The sequence below is a fragment of the Mustela erminea genome, chromosome 5 (assembly GCF_009829155.1).
Source record: "Mustela erminea isolate mMusErm1 chromosome 5, mMusErm1.Pri, whole genome shotgun sequence".
In the NCBI taxonomy this organism is placed as follows: Eukaryota; Metazoa; Chordata; class Mammalia; order Carnivora; family Mustelidae; genus Mustela; species Mustela erminea.
In genome coordinates, this window is record NC_045618.1 from 90,671,698 (window position 1) to 90,693,075 (window position 21,378).

Sequence of the window (21,378 nt, forward strand, 5' to 3'; positions counted from 1 at the left end):
AATAACTTTGGGTTTTCCAAGATTAGGGCTTCTCAGTTGATAGTGTATCTCTATCTAAATGCCTTAGCTATCCATAAAACAATGATGATTTTAATTTTAGGTCTACTTTACATAACCACCTTAAGGATCCTGCAGTTTGTCAAGTATAGACAGAGAGGTAGAGTCACTATGTTGTCCATTTTGTTGTCATTGCCATTGTACATGTTAACATGTCCTAGTCACAACCATACCTTGCCTTTAGTAGCAATTGATATAAATGGTAGCAGTAATAATTTCTTCTTCTTTTTTTTTTAATGACTTTATTTATTTATTTATTTATTTGAGAGAGAGGAGCACATGTTCGGGGTGAGGAGCAGAAGAAATAGACTCCCCACCAAGCAGGTACCTGGATGTGGGGCTTGATCCTAGGACTCTGGGATTATGACATGAGCTGAAGGCAGACACTTAACTGATTGAGCCACCCAGATGCCCCTACCTGTAGGTATTCTATTCTTTGTTTCTTTATCTGCCTATGCTACTATACATTTTAAGCTCTGATGAATATATCCTCTGTTTCATGGATACTTTGCTTCTAGTATGAGGTCTTGCCAGTGCTGGGGATGTATTTTCCACCATATCCCATTTATTCTGGTTTACAGACATGAAACCATCAAACATGTTCTGTCACAAATTTGTCCTTTATAATTTTTGTAGATCTGTTTCTTTTTCTACTATGCCTTATGCCTCCTCTTTCTGGAGCTTTTGTTTAAACTACTCTCAGCTATACCCTATCTTTTCAGGAATGTATTTATTTCCCTATACACCTTGTATGACATATGTCACACAGGCCCACAGGTGATCAAATTATAACAATAATTTATGCATACAGAACCTATATTGAGGTTAACATGATGTATATGAATAATAAAGACAGCGAGGGAATCTTTTTTACTTTACTCTTAACAACTTTCTTGTCTAAGGAATATCCTTTAGCGTTCTGTATTTTTCCAATATGTTAAAAGTACAATGGAACCTCATTTCTCAGGAGATGGTATTACCAAGTCCAAATAAAGTCAAGGGTTCTGTAGTGTCTAGGCATACGGACGGCAGATGACAAACAGCATCTAATGATCAAGATATAGTTGACATAACTGTTAAAGTCATTATCTGCTTTTGTGAGTCAATCCCAGTTGAAGTACTGGGAATAATCCCAAGTAGTGTTCAGTAACTAAAAGTCAGTGTCATCACAGCATATTTCTTAAGTAATAAATAATAAAATATTTATTTAACAAAATAAACACAAGACTAAAATTATTTCTAATAATTACTCTATGGAATTAAGAAATTAAGTATTTTTATATTTATTTCATTAGGTATTGAACTACATTCAGAGTTAGTCACTCTCTTATTTTGCATTTCTTTATGTGAACATTTTACACACACATCAAAAAAAGCCAACAGGAAGTATAGCAAAAACTAAAAATTCTTAGCAGAGGCTTTTTTAATCCATAGCAGCTGTTCCAGGAAGTGACTTGGCTAATATTACTCTATGAAGCATTAAACTGACTACACTCAGCGATATCTGAAGCAAACATTTCAAGGCTACGTGAAATGAATTATTTGTGAATTATGAATGTATTTTTCTTAAATTCATTATGACAATGGTACACGGACTAAAGATTTAAATGCCATGTAAGTGCTTTCAGACTTAATGATTGCATCTTTTTTCACTTTTGCAATCTCTCTCCCTTCTTCCTTTTTCTTCCTACCCAATGGGAAATTTATAGTTAATACACATCATGTTTATTTCTAAAATCTACCTCGAATTATTTCTGAGTGTGGTATCAGTGTTAATTTTTCCCATTAAATATAATGTATAATAAATCCATCCAATTTGTAAGAAAGGTCATTCTATCATTCATGCAAGAAAAAAAATTGATTTTATATAAATTGATCTATTTCTGGAATCCCCATTCTGTTATGTCAATACTGTACTTACCTCACTATTTAGACAGAAATAAGTCTTGAAATCAGGTAACTGAGGTCTTACAACTTTATTCTTCTTTTTCAAAATTGTTCTAGATATGCTATGTCCTTTTGTTTTTCCATAAAACTATATAGTCAGGATTAAGACTTACATAAAACTGCTGAGATTATGAATGGAAGTGGTTAAGTCTATTGATCAAGTTGCTACAAATGGTTATCTTAAAAGTATTGATTTTATAATTCAGGAAGTTGTATATCTCTACATTTATTTAGCTCCTCTTTAATTAACCTACAGAATACTTAAAGATTTTAGTATAGAGTTAGATAATCTCTGTTTCTAATGGGAGTGTTTATTCTATTTTCATGTGTACTATCATATTTAGATCTACCAATTTTTGTCTATTTCCTGTTTGTCCTGTTGATTTTATTCTCTGTTTCTCCTTATCCTGCCTTTTTATAGGGGATGGAATGTTGTTTTAAGACCTTATTCTATTTCTGCTGTTAACTTTTTAGGTATACCTCTATTTATCATTTTTATTAGCTGATCTAGGACATGCCATACACACCTTAAGCTTACTACTGTCAAATTATAATGACTGTTTTACCAGCTACTTACATTTTTTTTTTCCAGAAATTTCAATAATGTTTTTCCATTAAATTTTCACTTAGGTGTATGATATGCTTACAATGCTGGTACAAGGAGCTACAATTTTAACTTCATTTTTCAGTTGCTGCTGCTACTTAGCACATAACAATAAAGTTGACTTTTGTCAATTAGTGTCATATCCTGTAATCCTTTAAAATTCACTTACTAGTTCTAAGTTTTTTCTTAAGTTACAATTTTTCTGTGTAAATGCTATTGATAAATAATACATTTTACTCCTTTTTTGATTGTTATGATTTTTTTCTATTTTTTCTTTTTGCATTAGCCAGAAAGTTCCATATAATGTCAATAAGTAGTGGTCAGAATGGACATCCTTTTCGTGGTCCTAATCATAAGGGGAAATATCACTATTACTGTAACAGCTATAAATATTTGGCAGATGCCCTCTGTTAAACTGAAGAAGTTCCCTTCTATTTCTAGTTTGCTAAGAGTTTTTTTAAAAGAGTTATTAATATAAATGCATCTCGAAGATTTGTCAGTTGTTTTACTTGCTTATACTAAGATGGTTAAATTATGCTTCCCTTATTTTGTTAATATGGTGAAATGCATTAATTAATTTTCTAGTATCAAGTCATTCCTTTTTTGAACGCATTCCTGAGTGTCACTGATCTATTGTTCCCCTTCCTTGTTTTCAAGATTTGCCACCAGAAGAACGCTGGCACTATGAAAAGGAGTTGTGTAGTTCTCCACCGTCTCTTTCCATTGGAAATACTTTGTGTAAACTCTGTTGCTTCTTCCTCATACATCTGATAAAATTTACCAGTGAAATTATCTACATCTTGGGTTTTCTTTGTGTAAAAGTTTTATGTTACCAGTTCAGTTTCAATAATATGTAGTTACTTCAGTTTTCAATTTTTTCACATTAACTTGCTAAGTTTTGTTTTTCAAGGAATTTGTCTATATTACCTATGTTGTCAAATGTATGGGCATAAAATTATTCATACTATTTTCTTATTATCATTTAAGCAAATGTAGAAAGTATAATAATACACCATCTTTCAGTATTGACATTGGTAAATTCTATTTTCTCTTGTTTTTCTGTACAGTCTTGGCAAGGCTTTATCAAATTCATTATTTCAGTGAACATATTTTGTTTATAATTGTTTTCTTGTTTTCTAGTTCATTGATATCTATTCTTATTTTTCATACTTCCTTCTTTTAATAATTTTGGATTTAAATTTCTTATCTTCTAAGAATGTCTAGAGTGGATATTGTAACTATAATTAAGTAATTATAGTTAAAATTATTCTTTTTTACTGATTATTTTACTTAATATTGTGAATGTCTTTCTAACCATGCTTTAGTTGTATTCCACAAATTTTGATATGTTGTGTTTTCACAAATGTTTTTGAATATCCCTAATGATATTTTTCTTTGACTTAGGGTTACTTGGAGAAGTGTGCTGCTTTATTTCCAAACATATGGTTTTTCAAAATGCCTTATTTTTATTGCTATCCAACTTAATTTATTATGTGTAAAACATTTTTGCCTGTTTTCCACTTATCCCACGTGTTTTTGGTTCTTGTATTTCCCTCTTTCCTGTCTTAGTGCTGGTGGATGAAACACCCTTTCCCACCCCCCCCAGGATTTAATTTCATTTATCCAATAGGCTTTTAGCTATTCCACTCTATGTGATCCTTAGTGCTTGTAATAAGGATAAGCATATGCATCTTAAAATGATGGCAAAGGAGTTTGAGTTACTACTGTAACAGATCACATAAAATATAAATATTTTGCAACATTATGTTTACCCCCTCCCTAGTTTTAAAGCTATTACTGTCATATACTTCACATATACTGAATTCCATAATTCAGTGTTTTTAAAGCTTTAATTTTTTATTTGTGATTCAAATAAATAAAGTGGATTTTCAAGAGAGGGATAATCTCTTAATATTGCCATATTTTAGATTTGGGTGTTTTTTTTTTTTTTTTCATATTTTTCCTCTGGATCCAAAATTTACCTATAGCCATTCACTTTCAGTCTGAAAACTTATTATTTCTCCTGCTAACAAATTATCATAGTTTTTGTTTATTTGAAATACCTTTATTTCAACTCTTTAAAATGCTATTTTATTGTCTTCTGGTCCTCATTATTTCTAAGGAAATATCAGCTTACTTTGTATAGTTATTTTCTTTTAGGTAATACATTGGTATTTTTCTCTGGCTGCTTTTAAGTTTTTAAGTTTTCAGCAGTTTGTCTACATTGTTCATAGGTGTGGCTTTCTTTGAATTACCATGTTATTAAGCTTGTTGAATTTCATAGAGTTATAAATTTAGACTTTTCCTCAATGGTGAGAAATTTTAAACAATTACATTTCTCTGTTGCTTTTGCTTTATTCTCTCTCTCTTTGCCTTCTGTAGCTCTAATTATGCATTTGGTCTACCACAGATATTTTCCTACAGATGACTGAAGACATTATCACTTTATTGCAATCTGTTTTTTCCCCCATTTGCCATGGCAGATTAGTTCCCATTAATTTATCTTCTATATTACCAACAATTTCTTTCACTTTTTCCAATATGATAAAAAGCTCATGTAGTGAATTTTTCATTTTAGATATTATAGTTTTCACTTTAGGAATTTATAGTTTTTTACAGTTTTCATTTTTTTTTCCCCTGTAATTCTCCATCTGTTCACTCATTGTGTCAGTATTTTGCTTTAGGTTCTTAAAGATATTTATAATATTGCTTAAAAGCCACTGTCTGTTAATTCTAACATCTGTATTTTTTTTAAGAATTTTTTATTTATTTGACGGAGAAAGATCACAAATAGGCAGAAAGGCAGGCAGAGAGAGAGAGGGGGAAGCAGGCGTCCCACCTAGCAGAGAGCCTGATGCGGGCTGCATCCCAAGACCCGGAGATCATGACCTTGGCTGAAGGCAGAGGCTTAACCTACCGAGCCACCCAGGTGTCCCACAACTTTATTTTTTTTCTTTCTTTCTTTTCTTTTCTTTTTTCTTTTTCTTTCTTTCTTCCTTCTTTCTTTCTTTTTTTTTTTTTTTTTGCAGTTTCTACTTACATATTTTTCTTTTCTCTACTGGTGTACATTTTCCTCTTTCTACATATTTCCATTACTTTTAATTGCATGCTCTATATTGTGGATAATGCATTGTACTGTTCCTACTTCTGTTATCTTTCACTGAAGAACTTTTATTATCATTTTAGGAGGTTTTCAGTTTTGGCTACACTTAACTTCCAAACTCAATCTCTCTTCAAAAGTGGGAGAACAGCAATGAAATTTCTGCTTAGCCTTGTTAGTGTCCCTAGTTGATGTTTCTGGTGCAAACCTTGGAGAACCTCCTGCACAGGTGTCATTCAAGAATTTAAGCATAGCTTACATAAATATTTATAAAATCTGAAACAAGATGGGATTGGGAGGGAGACACACCATAAGTGACTCTTAATCTCACAAAACAAACTGAGGGTTGCTGGGGGGAGGGGGGTTGGGAGAAGGGGGGTGGGGTTATGGACATTGGGGAGGGTATGTGCTTTGGTGAGTGCTGTGAAGTGTGTAAACCTGGCGATTCACAGACCTGTACCCCTGGGGATAAAAATATATGATTATAAAAAATAAAAAATTAAAAAAATATATTTATAAAATCTTCATGCTTTTTTCTATCTGGGTCTCTCCCTCTAAGTAGTTATGATAATTTCAAACTTAGTTCTTTGATTCATGAAACCAATTAAATTTTGTCTAACTTTAAGCCATAGCAGATTTTTTTTTTGGATTTTGTTTAAGCAGATTTTTTGTTTGGATTATAGCTACATTATGCCTCATACGTTGGAGAATGCTCTCAGGTAAAATCCATAAAAATGTGGACCTCATTCAGTATAGTTTCCATCTTTTGTAGGTTTATCTATTCCCATTTCTGCCTTCTTTTGGTCAATCTCTAATGCCTTCAATCTTTTTTTCTTAAGTCTGGAATTTGCAAAAGTTACTTTATTCCTGGAACTTGAACTTCTGTCTGTCTGCTTTTACTTGCAAACTTCCTTGGGTTTCATTTTCAGGAAGGTAATGCATACTTATCCATAAATTGATCAAGCAGTGTAAATAATAACAAGATTATATATGATATATTAATTATATTATATATCATATATATTATATATTAAACCAAATTTGGGGGCTCAGATTTCTCTCTAGTATCTGAATATTAGAAGGAGGTTGTAGGCAGATTAAAAGAGTTTTATTTCCTGATAACTCAGAGTTTGCCACAAACCTACATTGAGAAATGAGTATAGAATACTAATCTTTCTATAGATTTTTTCTTTTTGAAATGGATTTGAGGAACACCTGGGTGGTTCAGTCAGTTAAGCTTATGCATCTGCCTTCGGCTCGGGTCATGCTCCCAGGACCCTGGGAACAGTCTACATCAGGATCCATGCTTAGCAGGGCGCCTATTTCTCCCTCTCTCTCTGCCCCTCCTCCTGCTTGTGCTCTATTCCTGTCAATCTTTCTCAAATAAATAAATAAAATCTTAAAAAACAACAAAAAAAATGGATTTGAGCACATTCCAGGAAAGGTATATGGTTAAGTTAGGAAACTTATTCAGAATGTCCAATACAAATTTGATGTATATATCTGGAAGAAAAATTTTACTTAGTATTTTACAATAATAAAATATTATTTTGATATTATTTTTTTGGAGTGCAATAAATATTGAATTATAGTACACATTTAAAATTAATTTTTATAGAGTAATTATAACAATTACACTGATACACATTCATCCTTGCTCAATAGGAGTCCAAATGATTAATTATGCAACAAATAATTATAAACTATAGGTATAAACATTTGTATGTATCAAAATTAAACTAAATTGATTGATTTTAGCACAAAACAAATATTTTAACAGCCTGATCTCCACTAAAAAATTTAAACTGTTTTATAATGTATTCAAATATTTTTCCTAAAGATTTTATTTTTCTTCCTTTTGTATGGGTTGCCTTCACTGATTAAAAGACAGTCCTCTATTTATTCTACTTCACCTTTCCTTTTTATACTGGCTGCTCCTAGTGTTCTTTAATGATGCACATTATTAATACTGACAGGAACTTAGACAAGTATAAATTGGTGCTCATCTGGAAGATAAATTTGTAAAGTCAAGTTATCATTATTTCATAATTTATTACCTGGTTAAAAGCTGCTACATGACATCTGGTTGATTTTTTTGTAACACAGTTCTAATAATCAGATATTAGTTGCATATTGACTTTTTTTTTAATATAAGGGAGCTACGTTATTGAAGTGTAAAAGTTAAAAAGCAGAAACAGTTTGAAAGTAACAAATTTCTGGGCCATAGAAAGGTAAGACAATTAATGATAACTTTTGCTGATTCATTGTTTTCTTTGGTCAAATAACCTAAGTGTTGTGATTTATTATAGGAAAGTACCAGGGGAAAGTACTTCCATTTTTTTTTTCTCTTGACAAACATCAACTGTTGATAGGCTAGCTGAAGTCACATTTATCAATTTCTACTCTGCTGTGGGAAAATTCTATTGAATTATAAAGTATCACAGATTTATTAAAACTACTAGACTCACAGATACAGGCTTTGAGTAAAAGAAAGTGTGTATTTATCAGTCTTTGTTTACTTTTCTTTGGTCTCTTTCTCCTGACACCTGAGATTACTTGATGCCGACAATAATTCTGCCTTCCTTCACCTGAAAGTATAAATCTTTAGAAGAGGCAAGACGAATTCAATAGCATTTAGCCCAGTTACCTGATCCTGTGTTCGTTGGTCTCTGATCAATTCTAACTACGAAGTTTTCAGTTTGTTCTTGAGGTTTCACCATTTTCCTGTTTCACTTCACAAAACTCAATCCAAGTCCCCATTCATTTTACCAGTTTTATTGGAAGAAATTTAAGTTACGCTCTCCTAATCAGTTCTGTCTATTCAGGTTTGTAAAACCTACAAATCCCCGCTTCTATGCTTGTAGCCATTTACTTAACAGTGATTCCTATCATCCACTTAATATTCTATCATGGTTAGTTTTTTGGGGGAGATGTTGTTTCTTAAGTTATAAAATATACATGACATAAAATTTACTATTGTAACCATTTTAAGTGTGCCCTTTAGTAGCAATAAATACCCTTACATGGTTGTCCAGGCCTCACCACTTTCCATCTCCAGAACGTTTTCAGCCTCACAAACTCAACTTTGTACACATCAAACAATAACTCCCTGTTTCTTCCTCCCCCAGTCCCTGGTAACGACCATTTTTGCTTTTTGTCTCTATGAATTTCACTCTCTTAGGTACCTCCCGTTAAGTGGAATCATACAGTATTTATCTTTTTGTGATTGACTGATTTCACTAAGCATATCTTCAAGGTTAATGCATGGTGTAGCATATATCAAAATTTCATTCTTTTTTTTAAAGATTTTATTTATTTATTTGACAGAGAGATCACTAGTAGGCAGAGAGGCAGACAGAGCAGGAAACAGGCTCCCTGCTGAGCAGAAAGCCCCATGCGGAGGTCCATCCCAGGACCCTGAGGTCATGACCTGAGCCAAAGGCAGAGGCTTAACCCACTGAACCACCCAGGCGCCCCCAAATTTCATTCTTTTTGAGGCTGAGTAATACTACATTGTATGCAATACACCACATTTTGTTTATCTGTTTACCTAATCGGTGGACATTTGAGTTGTTAACACATTTTGACTATTGTGAATAAAGCTGCTGTGAACACTGGTGTGCAAATACCTGTTTGAGTTGCTGCTTTAAATTCTAATAAGCAGAATTGCTGGTTTATATGGTAATTCTATGCATAGTTGTTTGAGGACCCATCATATTCATATCGTCTTCCACAGAAACTACATCACTTTACCTTATCACCAACAAGGTACAACTGTTCCAATTTTTCCACATCTTTGCTAACATTCTCTCTCTCTCTCTCTTTTTTAATAATAGCCAGTGTAATGGGTGTGAGTTGGTATCTCATTGTGTTTTTGATTTGCATTCCAAAATGATTAGTATCATAAATAGTTTTAACTGGATATTACATTTTCTGCTTAGTGTTTAATTGAGCACAAAATTATAGTAACATCTTGATGTCAAAGTATTTTAAGATGTAAATATTCAGCCTACATAATCATCTGCATAAATGATAGTTATCCACTTAAAGAGGAAAACTGGGTATTTATGAAAAGCATATTAATATAAATAATTCCAAATCATATTTCTAACTTCCTTGCTTTGAGAGAAATATGTTGACACTCTTCCAAAGATTAATCTGATAATTACTATATAGATAAATGTATGGTGGAAATATAAGAGGCTTTGGGATCCAACAGAAATGTCTTGAAATCAGTTTCTGATATTTCCTAAATATAAAGAAGTAGGCCAATTATTTAACCATCCCAGTCTTGATTTCCTCATCTGAAAATTAATAATAATAAAAATAACTATATCATAAGGGTTGGAGTAGAGATTCTTGGAATAGCCTGGATTATTCTTCAATAAATACTGAACTCCCTCTTCTTTGGGCAGAGTTTAATTCCCCACCTTACTGGTGTTGGGGTTGGCCAGGTGAGATGTTTGGCCAATGAAATATTCATAGATATGTTTCAAGCAGACCTTAATGTGGTTGTACAGTTTGCTCAGTTCTTAAGATCATTCCATTTGTTAGGAGCCTACTATACCCCAGTTATCTACTGGTCAAAGAGTTATCTACTGGTGAACCCTGACCTAAACTAAGGACTCTGGCTAATGATGTGCCAGTGCAGTTTCATCAGTCATAACAAATGTACCCTCTGGTGGGACATGCTGATACTATGAGAGGCTGTGCATATGCAGGGGCAGCAGCTATATAGGTAATCTCTGTACTTTACTCTCAATTTTGCTATACTGTTCTAAAAATTAAACTTTATTAAGAAATAAATTTGAAAGAGAGTATTATAGCATTTTCTTTATCACATGTTAAATAACAGGATCCATTAGTGAGTTGATAAAATAGGTACCATAATTTTAAAGATGTGATCAGGGTGAACAATATGTTTAAATATATATAATACCTGTAAAGCTATGGAAATATATGTGTTTTTGATTGGTGACAAATATGCTGAAAATATTAATATTACTATGTTGCATTGTTTATATTTATAACCACAGGATGTATAAATTGAAGTAAAGAATTTAGCAAAAATAAAGTAGTAGCAATAAATACCCTTACATGGTTGGGTAAGGGTATTTAACCCTTTAACTTCCTTACAGGTCAATTTTTCCTACTAACTGATGTTTCTGGTTATTAAATAGAACATCATTTGAAAAGTGCATAGCATGATGCCTTACCTTAAGGATATTTAATAATTATGCATGTATGTAAATCTGTCATAATCACTACAAAAAAAATCCAAATATATTTTTTTAATGTGACCAAGTCTGTGATCAATTGCAATCATAGAACAACCATCACCACAGAACAAATAACATAGCATGCTGGGAGTCTAGCAACTCTGAAGAATTCTAGGGAGAATTTAGTTCTAACTGAAGATTAAGAAATTCTTCTTGATTATATTGCCTAATAGAATGAAGAGACAGCTGAATATAAATAAGGAGGAATGTTAGTGGAGTGTACACATAGGAAAAAATAACTAGAAGTTTATGTTGCTGTATAGACATATCAGAGTTCTGAAGGGATGAGAGTAAGAAGGCAAGTTATTATTTTTGTGACAAATTTTTGTGAATGTAAAGCTAGGATATTTGCGGTTGTTTCTGTAAGTAATGAGGACTCATGGACTAAGTGTTCAAATTTGTATCCTTGGACTATTGTAATTGTTAGAATTTGAGTTCAAGTCTGAAGCAGGTTAGGTATTTTCAGGAAAAGTACCCATAAGACTGCAAAATCAGAAAAGAGATAATGTGAACTAGAAACATGGAATAGAATTGTCAAACAAGTCACCAATGCCAGACATATAAAAACTCAATCCCCCACTTATTACAATGAGTTTCTCATCTTACAAAATTATTCACATGGCTTTTTGCCTCCATATGTGTTTAGCAGTATATGCACACACACATGAACAAACATACTTATGTACATATATGCCAGAATTTACATTTAAAAATGTCATGAAAATTTCCTACCTTCCCTGTATATTAAATGTATATTATATATCTCCCATAATAGGATATAGTATCATGACAAGTTTTCTTTTGCAACTTTTCATTATTTATAAGAGGAAATAAGAATAGCACTTTGATTGAAACTCATAGTCACTAGGAAACTGAGATTAAATAATATTTGCCTAATATTATTCAAATATCAAATAAAATTTTACGTACATCCTGAAATCCCAACTCAGCATAACTCCAATTGTAATAACTTTTCAGTTTGAACTTTAAGTGCTTCAAGTCTCTGTTCCTAGCAGGATACTAAAGTGTTGAATTTTATCTGAGAGGGAGCAAGTGAGAAGGGTGAAAAATCAGACAAGTCACCATATAATCTGATCTTTAGGAAAAGTATATAGAACAAAGAAATAAGTATGGGTTTAAGGACATTTGAAGACTTGGATTAGTTTTGTGGGTTTTTCCCCCTCCAACAATGGAGTGAAATCATCTTCTCTCTGAAGCCAAAATAAATATATCACTACTTACCATATGATATTGCTTTAAGGATTGAAAAATTAATGTTGGCAAAAGAAACTAGTGTATGTAGCTCACAGAGGACTTTCAAAGGTTTAACTGGGAAACCAAATCCTGTAAAACACTCTCACCTGCAATATCACCCAATCCAACCCAAGCTCTCTACCACATTTCCACGGCAAGTCTTCACAGACAGAAGTAAAAATTGAGGAAATACTGAAAAAAAAAAAAAAAAAAAAAAAAGAGCAGGACAAAGATTGACCAAACCTATCCACAGAATAAGAAAGCCCACCACCCTATGTGTTAAAATACTGAAAAAGTCTATTAGGGGATCAGAGCACTTATTCCAGAGAAGAGACTAAAAGGTGCATGGAGACATGGGAGGTATGAGAAGATAAACTTGAAATGATAGTTCCCTAAGGACAGAAGGAAATAGGAGCAAATATGAGGTGCTCTAAGGAAAATAAACAGTGAAGATGAAAACAACAACAAGAAGGATAACTTAGCACAGGACAAGAAAAAAGAAAATTAAACATGTAAAGAAACACAATGCTTCCCCAAATTTCTTCAAAACAGTTACTTAAAGGAAGAAACCTACAGTACAGGAAAGCAATGCTGTAGAACTTAAAACCTGATAAACAAACTTGTCATCTCTGTCCACAGAAATGCAAAAGTGTGAATTGTTTGCAACTGTATAAACTGTATTCTCCTATATAAAACATTAAAAAATTAAACAGCAAATGAGAATCCTAACAATTCAGCAAATGAGCCCCCTCTCCCCTAACACACACAAAATGGCAAGGTAGAAGGGATATATAATTCAACACTCCATGGTCCTCTGCATCAAGCCAGGAAACATGGTAAGAAAATGTGGAATATTGAAGCATGTAAGTATCATGTTTGAAGATGATATGCATCACTTCCACCCATATCTTATTGGTCAGAGCTAATTTCATGGCATTAACTGAATCTAAGAGGCTTTACATACATGCTGAAGCCATACCAAGAAAAAGAAAAAACAACATGTCATAGATACTGGTGAGAACTAGCAATCACTCTCATGACATATTTAATGGCCTATAATTTGGCTGGTATGGCTCCGTCAGGGTGGTAAGAGTGAGTGTAATAAAGGAAATAAAGGAAAGAGGAAGCGCTCAGACCAAAATCAAATAGGAATCCCATTTAGATTTTTTTTTCCTAATTGCAAAGATAATGAGATCCCTTAAGAAGAAAACTCAGATGAAGACAACAAAGTTCTGGAATTCTCCAAAACATGGAGATGAGACAAGAAACAGAAGCCACAAAGTAAATGGTATAAAGAAATATGGAGATTGGGAAAAATCAAAAAAACAACAAAAAAATTAAAGCTGAGGGACAAGCCAAAGAATCCTTAGAAACAGTTGTCCTAAAGAGAATATTTTTATTGTAAATGCTACTGAAAGACTAATTAAGATGTGGACATAGAAATAATAATTGAATTATGATAAAATGATGCCTTTTGGTAACATTTTTTTCAGAATCATTGGGGAAAACCAACCAAAATGAACAGGAGAAAATGGGTGACTAAGAAGGAAGACAATGATTCAGACCAGTCCTTTAGGCTTTCTTTAATGAGTCATTGTTGCACAAAAAAAGTTCTAGAACAAATAAATAAAACATAATTTCAACTCTCAAGAAACTCATAATTTAATGGGTATCCAATTCACTAAATCCCATTTTATGTTTTAGGCTTTTTACTAGGGATGGAGAACATGGCTCACTGGGGCACAAAGAAGGACATTATCAACTTAATTAAGTATTCTATTGTCTCTGAAGACAAGTGGTAAAATAAAGTATATTCTACCTCCTGTCAAACTTAAAAATATATTACTGGCTTAACTTTTTAATTGTAGCTCTGTCATTGATTAGTGTACTTAAATTTCTTTTGAATAAATTTTTACCACGTGCCTTTTTAGTTTTTGATAATAAGGAATTATTGGACTATATTTACTATATAATATTGCCTTTTATTTTCCTTAACCTCCATATTCTTTTCCATTTTTCTTATTTTGTATATTATACTGAAGTATTGTCTGAATTATACCTATCAATCTGGTCAAATCTTTTGTCCCTTATCATGATAGAGTTCATGATTAATAATTATACTTTTAGTTATAGTTTAAGAGTAAGATCATATTGAAATATGTTTCTGCTTTTTAAGACTTTGAGAGAATAATAGGCAAAGAGAAGGGGAGAACACAGAGGGAGAATGAGAGGGGGAAGCAGACTCCCCATTGAGAAGACAGTATGACACTGGGCTCGATCCCAGAACCTTGAGATCATGACCTGAGCTGAAGGCAGATTGAGCCACCCAGGCACCCTGAAATATAATTCTTAAATAAACTTAGCAAAGTGATTTTTATGAAATTATTGTGTATAATGTTAGCATACAATTATTTATCTCTTTCTTCTCATCTGAGGTAACTAGAGAGAAATGTCTTTTTTTTCAAAGATTTTACTTATTTATTTGAGAAAGAGAGAGAGAAAGACATAGCGAGAGAGAGAGAGAGAGAGAGACAGAGTACAGTGGAGAGGAGAGGTGAAGCAAGCTCACAGCTGAGCAAGGAGCCCATGTGGGTCTCCATTCCAGGATGGTGGGATCATGACCCAAGCTGAAGGTAGCGGCTTAACCACCTGAGCCACCTAGGCGGCCCATAGAGGGAAATGTCTTAATAAACAGTGTTATGTTTCTTGTTAAGCCATATGGTAAGTATGGTTCAAAAAAAACCATCTTAAAAAAAAATTAGAAATCAGGAAAATATGTTTTTATAAAAGCAACTATGATTATTTAACTTTACTCTCTAAATAAGATATATTCAAATGTATGAATGAAAAATATTGAATTGCTAATCTAAAATATATCTAAATTTCCTTTTCAAAAACAAACAACCCCATGGCTATATGTTCAAAGCTTTAAACTCTTCCAAGTCAGAGGAATAGTGTCCTTTTTCAATGAGCAATAGTAACACTGTTCGTTGAATCTTCAGAAGAAATTGTCCTTTAATATATCATGTCCATTAATAAAATATAAATATCTTTATGCAAATAATAGAAATGTAGATCAAAATTTTTAAAGATCACAAAGTTTAATAGCAAGCTGTGTCAAGAGTCTGCAAAAAAAAAAAAACCTCTCACACATTTTTATATTGTATAAATTTCTGCATTCACAATGAACAGTAAGATGAATATAACTTTAAACATTTTTTAAAATTAAATACACATAGAACAAACTGGCATACAGTTAGTTGTTTAGTGTTAGTAAATAAATACAAAGAAATTCTTATACATGGGAGTCAAAAGCTTTATAGTGAACATTTTATTTCTTTATTTTAAAGATTTATTTATTTTATTAGAGAGAGAGAGAGCATGAGTGGGAAAGACAGGCTTAAACCATGCTGAGCTCAGAGCCCAACGTGGAGCTTGATCTCAAGATTCTGAAATAGTGACCTGAACCAAAACCGAGTCAGATGCTTAACCAACTGGGCCACCAGGTGCCCCAAGAGTGGAAATTTTAAAAGGAAGTGCTCAGATATGCCATGGTTGTAGGCTGTTGGCATGAGGAAGCCATAGGTGGGCTAACCGTTAGTGGGGCATCCTATGTGATTGGTCAGGAGAAATGCTTGCATTTCTCTGGTTGGCCTTAACTGGATATGGGGAAAAACGTTTAGGGGAACTGTTACTAATTAAGTCTCTCTGTTTAGGACTGATTGCTATAGGAGTTATGCTTGGCTTCTTGAAGTCATTGCTAGAGACAGTAATCAGACTTCCCGCAAGTCTCACTTTTAGATAGCAGGCCAGCCTCTTGGGCTTGTTGTTGAGGTTAATGGATTTCTTTCCTGGGCTGGTTGCTGTAGACTATAGGTCAGAGATCTCTTTTTACATATGGTCCATTCATTGTCCAGCTGTATATTCCACATAATGAAAAGCATGTGGAAAGATCTGTATGCAAAGTGGAGACAAAAGCTCAAATACTTCAAATCCAATCTAACCCAATGAATTTCAGTACACTTCCAGATATATGAATATGGGAATACTTGGTTAGTGACTTAATTTCTGAGTTTTAGAGTGGTTTTCTATGTAGTAATACTGTGACAAGAATGGACTAAATAAATAGTCACAGTCCTAGATGCCTGCATCTAGGGCCAACAAATAGATATCCATTTGAGAGAATAGAGAATCCAAAAAGAATATCACCTACATGCATTTGACCAGCACAGTGTCCTGGGTAGCATAAAATCACAAGCTTCAGAGCTAGACTTGCTGGGTTTCCTTATGGTTTATTGAGTGTCTATTGTGCGCATGGTCTTAGTCGAAGCCCTGAAGATACAGTCATAGTCAATGCAGGTAAGGTCACTGTTTTCTTGTTTATGTACTTCTGGAAGAGTAAAAAAAAAATGAACAAGAAAACTAAACAAAGAATATAATTGCAAATTATGACAAAGAATATGAAAATAAGGACAATGACATAGAGACTCACTCCCATCCAAAACTTCATTATGTATTAACAAGTTATTTAATCTAAGACTCAGTTTTCTAAAATATATGTATGATGATTCACACAGTTGGATAAATCATGTAAACTATTTATAATAACATCTGACACATAGTATGCCTTTAAGCAATGAGATGATGAAGATGATGATGAAGATGATAAGATGATGAAAACACCATCTATTAAGAGTAGGGCCAAATCCAATCCATGGAGTTGAATCAGGGCAAGTCAGTCAGTTCTTTCTTTTCTTCAGTGAGAAACTCACAGGAATAAAAGTGATAGCATAAGGGATACAGTGAAGGATATTGTAATAGCAATGTAATGGGACAGTTGGTAGCTGTATTTGTGGTGAACATAGCATAATGTATAATCTTGTCAAATCACTAAATTGTACACCTGAAACTAACATGACATTGTGTGTCAACTCTACTCAAATAAATAAATAAATAAATAATAAAAGGTAAGAAAAATAGGATAATGAGGAAAAGAAATATCAATCTCTTATGGGCTTCGCAAAATCTGTTGGGATACTATTGTAATAGTCCAGGTGAAAAAAAAATAGAGAGCAGTGTCAAAGGGGATGGATAGATAGGAATAAATGTAGCAATTGTTGGAAGCCAAATTGACATGATTTAATATTTTATCAGCTGCAGATGAAGTAGATAGGGTAAAGCTACAGGGTTCATGAAACTACGAAAGTTCTATCTCCACTGTATGTTGGGATATTGGTAGTATTCAGCGAAATAGAGAGTACAAATGAGCTTTTGGAGGAGGAACTTAATGACTTCAAAGCATTCTATTTGTAGGTCTATGTTTATTCAGACAGAAATGCTCAATAGGCACTTGAGGCTTGACCTGGAATTGTGGAAAGAAATTTTGCATTGAGACTGTGATTCAGATATTAATTGCATATAAAATGATAGTGAATGCATAAAATAATAGAAAAATCTATCTATATATCATCTATCTATAATCTATCTACCTTGCTATCTGTATGTAATCTACCTATCTACCTACTTATCTAGATCTGCTCCTGGTTTCTGGCATAGTGCTCCCCAAATCCTTGAAATTTCCTAAGTGTCTAGAGAACTAGGGACATCTTTTGTTCAAATACTTGAGCTTTGGCTCTGGTATCTGACATAGAGCTCCTAAATCCGTTGAAACTTGCTGGGGGATAGAAGTTTCATTTGTGTTCCAATGAGGCAAATCTAGTGGACTCCTAAATAACTTAAGAATAGAGACTAGGGACGCCTGGGTGGCTCAGTTGGTTAAGCAGCTGCCTTCGGCTCAAGTCATGATCCCAGCGTCCTGGGATCAAGTCCCGCATCAGGCTCTTTGCTTAGCAGGGAGCCTGCTTCTCCCTCTGCCTCTGCCTGCCACTTTGTCTGCCTGTGTTCACTCTCTCTGACAAATAAATAAATAAAATCTTAAAAAAAAAAAAAAAAAGAATAGGGACTAACCACCAGAAAGACCAAGCCATAATTCGAAGCTCCAGGAGAAGAAGGGTTAGTAGGTGAGTTAAAGATGCATTGTGTCTGTGATGAAACCTCCAGAAATGTCTCTAAAACATGGGTTTGGATAGCTTCCAGATTGGATAATACACCCATATGCTGGGGAAGTCATGCACCCAAACTCCATGGGAACAGAAGCTCCTGTACTTGGGAGCTTTCCAGAACTTTCTCTGTGTATCTGTCCAGTTAGCTGCTTATCTATAGCCTTTGTTATATCCTTTTTAAATATAACTGACCAGTAAGCATAAGTGTTCCTCTGAGTTTTGTGATCACTCTAGCAAATTATCAAACCCAAGGAGGGAATCATGGAATCCACGATTTAGAGCTAGACTATTAGAAATATGGGGGATAGTCTTGGACTTGCAGTTGGCACCTGAAGGGAGGGGCAGGTAAACAGTATCAAAACTGATTGAGGTAAATTGTAGGACACTCAGCTGATGTCAGAGAATTGCTAGATGTATGGAAAACCCATGTATCTGGTGTCAAGAAGTGAAGTGAAGTGTGTTATACTATGAGAGAAAAGGAGAAAGACCAAAGTGTTTTCCTTCTACAGAAAGTTACAGATATAATAAATACTTGAAAAATTAAAGAAGAGAAAGTAATTTAAGAAATATGTAGATGTCAGCAGGAAAAGATGTTTTCAATAATGATGAGGTTAGAAATTGTCAAATGAAGGTGAAAAGCCCAGTAAGATAAATTTTGAGGCATGACCATTGGATATGAAAATTAAAAGATTGTTAATAGCCTTTGAAGGAATAATTTTATGTAAGAATATGTATGAAAAGGCAGCTAAAGTGGGTTGAGATGTAATTCAGACCTTAGGATATAGAACAAAATAGGTATAAATTGCTCTTTAGGGAAGTTTGGCAGTGCAAAGGTAAAGAATAGGACAAATGAAATAGGCACATTAGAAATAAAGAATTGTCTGGTTTTAAGACGAGAGGGATTTCTGTGCACTTGGGTGATGAGGAGCAAGGAGCAGCACAGTGACTGAAACTGCAGGAGTAAGTTAAGCACGGTTCCTGGCAAGCTGGAGGAAATGAGCAGGCTCTCGTGTAAGCCACAAATCTCTCTGGGGGTCTAACTTCTCTGTGGGAAAAGTGTTATGTATAAGATAAGCCCTGTTTTTAAATGTAGTATCTCTGAAATCGAACTTCCTTTTCTGGTATATAACATTTCTACTTTGCTTCAGAACAAACTGCGACAGAACTTCCCTTTCTTTCTAGCTTTGCAGTGCTTAAAAGAAACAAGGATTCCCTAAACTAAACAAAGAAAAACAACAACAAAAACCCGAGGATATCCTTTCTTTTTCTCTTTTCAGTGTAAATTACCACTTCTTCATTTGAGAGTCCCCATCTTTTACACACTATTTCTGACTCCCAGATTTCTTAGGAAAGACACATTACTATTTGTACGTGGACTGAAACTCATTCTGTTTCCAGTCCTTTCTTTTTCTCACTTTCTTCCTCATTATGGAATGATTTGTGCCATTTTGTTCATGTGCAGCTAAGAGTAATATCCCTTCTTTGGTTCCAAATCTGTTCCACACATAGAAGAGATTTTTTTTTTTTAAAGATTTTTTTTATTTATTTATTTGACAGAGAGAGATCACAAGTAGGCAGAGAGGCAGGCAGAGAGAGAGGAGGAAGCAGGCTCCCTGCTGAGCAGAGAGCCCGACGTGGGACTCGATCCCAGGACCCTGAGATCATGACCTGAGCCGAAGGCAGTGGCTTAACCCACTGAGCCACCCAGGCGCCCCCATAGAACAGATTTTATCCTATTTTTTCTTTTGCTAATATGCACTAAAGTTACCACTTATTTTTATTGGATACTTTAATATTAAAAATTAAGTTCAAACATTAAATGATGGTTCATAATCAAGTATTTCTATACTTTATCAAGCTAAGTCTGTATTTTTATAAAACTCTCCAATTTTGTAATATGAGTAGATTCTTTTTTTTTTTTTTTAAAGATTTTATTTATTGACAGAGATCATAAGTAGGCAGAGAGGCAGGCAGAGAGAGAAAAGCAAGCTCCCTGCTGAGCAGAGAGCCTGATGCAGGCTTGATTCCAGGACCCTGGGATCATGACCTGAGCCGAAGGCAGAGGCCTTAACCCACTGAGCCACCCAGGAACCCCAATATAAGCAGATTCTTAATCTTTCAATATATTTTACAAAATTTTCCATGGATTTACTCATTTGCTTGATGTTCTCTGATCTGTTTTCATTTGTATTCTGCTTTTTTGGAAAATGCCTGCTTTAGCTGCCTGCATCATCTGGAGTGTCTCTTTTACCCAGCTGCCTTTGACTTGTACTATAGAAAAAGGATTATAGTGGCTTTGGATTTGGACAGGAAAAGGCACTTCTAGATGAAGTCTCAACCAAAAAATAAAAATAAATGGTTGTAAAATGGGCAGAGATAGTCAACGTTATAAAATAACTTTTTTAAAAAGGCTATTTAATTGTCAGAGAAAGAGAGCATGCACACAAGCTGGGGAAACAGCAGCCAGAGGGAGAAGCAGGCTCCCCACTGAGCAAGGAGCCAGACACAGGACACCATCCCAGGATCCTGGGATCATGACCTGAGCTGAAGGCAGAGCCTTAACTGACTGAACCATCCAGGCGTCCCAACTTTAGAAAACAACTTTTTAAAAACTTTCTCCTTGACATAACAGTCACAGTTTTATAGCTTACTCAGTTTCACTCCTCTATTCCAGAAGATACCACAAATAAGGAGTAGGTATGCCTTTGGAAGTTTGTCTTCAGGAAGTATACTCCAAGATAATCAGCATTTGACAATGCTTTGTTGCGTAAATATCGTATCATGTTATTTGTTTTATATTTTACTAATAAAACATATGGCATTTTTACAGCTTTTCTGAGGTATAATTGATACATAGTTGCATCATTTAATGGTACAATTTAATGAATTAGGACATAGGAAAACAACTGTGATATCTTCACCACAATCAAGATAACAGACATATTCAACACCCTGCAAAGTTTCCTTGTTTCTCTCTGTTGTTGGTCTTTTTTTTTTTTTTAAATGGTAAAAGTATTTAACGTGAGATCTACTCTCTTAAATTTTGAAGTATACAATACTATGTCATTAACTGTA

General features: G+C 33.9%; 1 long non-coding RNA gene across 3 annotated transcripts in view; it reads right to left on the bottom strand.

The window, feature by feature from the left end:
* The window catches only part of LOC116591319, a 159,532-nt gene that overhangs the window by 46,375 nt on the left and 91,779 nt on the right, over nucleotides 1–21,378 (bottom strand). The window contains exons 4-5 of one of the 3 annotated variants that reach the window (XR_004285950.1): nucleotides 16,455–16,631; nucleotides 12,349–12,433 (exon numbers count right to left, since the gene is read on the bottom strand). This is a non-coding gene — a long non-coding RNA (uncharacterized LOC116591319). Of the gene's footprint in view, nucleotides 1–12,348; nucleotides 12,434–16,454; nucleotides 16,632–19,468; nucleotides 19,482–21,378 lie in introns of those variants that run through there. The other 2 variants (XR_004285951.1, XR_004285948.1) reach the window with 2 other exon arrangements.